The sequence below is a fragment of the Meriones unguiculatus genome, chromosome X (assembly GCF_030254825.1).
Source record: "Meriones unguiculatus strain TT.TT164.6M chromosome X, Bangor_MerUng_6.1, whole genome shotgun sequence".
In the NCBI taxonomy this organism is placed as follows: domain Eukaryota; kingdom Metazoa; phylum Chordata; class Mammalia; order Rodentia; family Muridae; genus Meriones; species Meriones unguiculatus.
The window spans coordinates 101,549,624-101,553,937 of record NC_083369.1 but is presented as its reverse complement, the minus strand read 5'-3'; positions in this window follow the sequence as shown (position 1 = coordinate 101,553,937).

Genomic DNA, 4,314 nt, shown 5'->3' with positions numbered 1-4,314 from the left:
GTTCTGTCTATTTAGTGTTTTGATTATTATGCGACTTTAGGATTTTCTTTTCTGGTCCAATATGTTTGGTGTTCTGTAGGATTCTTGTATGTTAATAAGCATTTCTTTTTTTAGGTTGGGATAGTTTTCTTATAAGATTTCTTTGAAAATGCTTTCTGGGCTTTGGAGTTTGGAGTATTATTCTTCTTATATTCTTATTATTGTTAGGCTTTGTCTTTTCATATTGTCCTAGATTTCTTAGAACTTTTAGATTTAACATTTTCTTTGACTGATGTATCCATTTCTTCAATGGTATTTTCTACACCTGAGATTCTCTCTTCCATCTCTTGCATTCTGTTATTGATGCTTGTGTCTGTAGTTCCTGTTCTCTTCCCTACATCTTCCATCTTCAGAATTACCTTGTGTTGTGTTTTTAGATCCTGGACAGTTTTATTAATTTCCTTTTCCCATTTAGTTGTATTTTCTTGTTTTTCTTTATGGGATTTACTTAGTTCCTTCATATATTTGATTGTATTTTCCTGTGTTTCTTTAAGGGATTTGTTCAGTTCTTTCACCTGTTTGGTTGTATTTTCCTGCAGTTCTTTAAGATATCTATTTTCCTCTTTTAAGGTCTCTAACATTTTAATAATCTCAGATTTAAGTTCATTTTTTTTTTTGTGATTCTGGTGTGAAATTATCCTTAGTACTTGCTGTGGTAATATAGCTGGTTTTTGATGGCCCTGAGTTTTGCTGCTGGTGTTCTTTAGCTGACCTCTAACCATTTGGTTGACTCTGTTATTAGCAGGCCTCGTGGTCTCTGATGTAATAGGTCTTTGAATTTGTAGGTAGAGCTTGTGGTCTCAGATGGCCTCAGTCCTCTGGTTTTCCTGCTGCTCCTTGATCTGTGCTGGTCTCCTGTCCCTCAGATTGGGGTGGGTCTCTGGGAATGGTGCAGGCCTGGGAAAAGGGGTGTGGAGCTTGCAGGGAAACTACAGAAGGCCCTGGGAGGACCAGGCCACTGTTGCTAGCAGGCTGTGGCAGGACAGTAGATGGGGGGTAGGGTGGAGCTCTTACCTGTTGCTCCCTGATCTGGGCTGGTCATAGGGGCAGCATATCAGGGTGGGTCCCATGTTGGTATAATGTTCTTGTGAAATGTATACAATTTACCCTTGTTCATTCAAATGCTGATTTCTCTATCCACTATCTGTTTTTTTTTCTTTTTTTTTTCTTTTATTATTTTTATCAGTTACATTTTATTAACTCTGTATCCCAGCCGTGTCCCGATCCCTCATTCCCTCCCAGTCCCTCCCTCCCTCCCTCCCTCATCTCCACCGTGCCCCTTTCCAAGTCCACTGATGGGGGGGACCTCCTCCCCATTCATCTGATCCTGTTTTATCAGGTATCTTCAGGACTGGCTGCAAAGCCCTCCTCTGTGGCCTAACAGGATTGCTCCTCCCTTCGGGGGTGGGGAGACCAAAGAGCCAGTCATCGAGTTCCTGTTAGAAATAGTCCCTGTTCCCCTCACTTTGGGAAACCAATTGGTTACTGAGCTACCACAGGCTACATCTGAGTGGAGGTTCTAGGTTATATCCATACATGGTTCTTGGTTGAATGTCAGTCTCAGAAAAGACCCTGTGCCCAGATATATTTGGTCCTTGTGGAGCTCCTATCCTTTCCCCATCAGACTAACTCCCCTTCTTTCTTATGATTCCCTGTACTCTGCCAAAGGTTTGGTCATGAGTCTTTGCTTTGAAAACACTGCTAGTTAGAGTCTTTCAGATGCGCTCAGTAGACTCCTGTCATACGTTCAATGCACATCCCATCTGTCTTTCTAAACGAGGATTGATCATCTTACCCCATGTCCGCTCAATTGATTATCTTTTTTAGGTGTATAGATTTCATTGTGTTTACAATATCTTATAGGTCTATATAAGTGAGTATATCCCATGTTTGTCTTTCTCCTTCTGGGATATTTCACTCAGAATGATCTTTTCTAGATCCCACCATTTGCCTGCAAATTTCATGATTTCCTCCTTTTTGATTGCTGAGTAGTATTCCATTGTATAAAAATACCACAATTTCTGTACCCATTCCACCGTTCATGGACATCTGGGTTGTTTCCAGGTTCTGGCTATTACAAATAGAGCTGCTATAAACATGGTTGAGCAAGTGTCCTTTTTGTGTACTTGAACAAACTTTGGGTATATACCTAGCAGTGGTATAGCTGGGTCTGGAGGAAGCACTATTCCTATTTGTCTTAGAAAGCGCCAGATAGCTTTCCAGAGTGGTTGTATCAGTTTACATTCCCACCAGCAGTGGAGCAGGGTTTCCCTTTCTCCACAACCTCTCCAGCATGTGTTATCGCTTGAGTTTTTCATCTTGGCCATTCTGATGGGTGTAAGGTGATATCTCAGGGTTGTTTTGATTTGCATTTCCCTGATGGCTAATGAGGATGAGCATTTCTTTAAGTGTTTTTCTGCCATTCGATATTCCTCTGTTGAGAATTCTCTGTTTAGCTCTGTTCCCCATTTTTTAATTGGATTACTTGGATTGCTGCTTTTCAGCTTCTTTAGTTCTTTGTATATACTGGATATTAGTCCTCTGTCAGATAAAGGGTTAGTGAAGATTCTTTCCCAATCTGTAGGCAGTCGTTTTGTTTTGATGACAGTATCCTTTGCTTTACAGAAACTTTTCAGTTTCATGAGGTCCCATTTATTGATTGTCGCTCTTAGAGCCTGTGCTGTTGGTGTTCTGTTCAGGAAGTTGTCTCCTATGCCAATGAGTTCTAGGCTGTTCCCCACTTTTTTTTCCAATTGATTTAGGGTATCTGGTTTTATGTTGAGGTCCTTGATCCACTTTGACTTTAGTTTTGTGCAAGGTGATAAATATGGATCTATTTTCATTTTTCTGCATGTAGACATCCAGTTGGTCCAGCACCATTTGTTGAAGATGCTGTCTTTTTTCCATTGAATGGAATTGGCTTCTTTGTCGAATATCGAGTATTCATAGGTGTGTGGATTTATTTCTGGGTCTTCTATGCGGTTCCATTGATCCTCCTTTCTGTTTCTATGCCAGTACCATGCAGTTTTTATTACTGTTGCCCTGTAGTACAGCTTGAGATCAGGGATGGAGATACCTCCAGATGATCTGTTGTTGTACAGGATCGTTTTGGAGATTCTGGGTTTTTTGTTTCTCCATATGAAGCTGAGAATCTTTTTTTCAAGGTCTGTAAAGAATTGAGTTGGTATTTTGATGGGAATTGCATTGAATCTGTAGATTGCTTTTGGCAGTATGGCCATTTTCACAATGTTAATCCTACCAATCCATGAGCACGGGAGATCTTTCCATCTTCTGATATCTTCTTCAATTTCTTTCTTCAGAGACTTGAAGTTTTTCTCAAACAGGTCTTTCACTTGCTTGGTTAGGGTCACACCAAGGTACTTTATGTTATTAGTGGCTATTGTGAAGGGTGTTGTTTCCCTAATTTCTTCCTCGCCTTTTCCATGATTTCAGTGGGATTGATTTAAGTTTCTCTCCATTGAGTTTGATGTTAGCTATAGGCTTGCTATATATTGCCTTTACTATGTTTAGGTATGTGCCTTGTATCCCTGATCTCTCCAAGACTTTAAACATGAATGGATGTTGGACTTTGTCAAATGCTTTTTCGGCGTCTAAGGAGATGATCATGTGGTTTTTCTCCTTCAGTTTGTTTATGTAGTGGATTACATTGATGGATTTCCGTATGTTGAACCACCCTTGCATGCCTGGGATGAAGCCTACTTGGTCATGGTGGATGATATCTTTGATGTGTTCTTGGATTCGGTTTGCAAGTATTTTATTGAGTATTTTTGCGTCAATGTTCATAAGAGAGATAGGCCTAAAGTTCTCTTTTTTTGTTGGGTCTTTGTGTGGTTTAGGTATTAAGGTGACTGTGGCTTCATAGAATGAGTTTGGTAGTGTTCCTTCTGTTTCTATTTTGTGGAATAGCTTGAGGAGAATTGGAGTTAGCACTTCTTTGAAGGTCTTGTAGAATTCTGCGCTGAAGCCATCTGGTCCAGGGCTTTTTTTGGAGGGGAGACTGTTAATGACTGCTTCGATTTCCTTGGGAGATATAGGGCTATTCAGTCTTTCTACCTGATCTTGACTTAGTTTTGGTAGATGGAATCTTTCAAGAAAATTATCCATTTCATTTAGATTCTCAAATTTTGTGGCATATAGGCTTTTGTAGTATGACCTAATAATTGTTTGGATTTCCTCAATGCCTGTGGTTATGTCCCCATTTTCATTTCTGATTTTGCTGATCTGGATAGTTTCTCTCTGCTTTTTAGTTAGTTT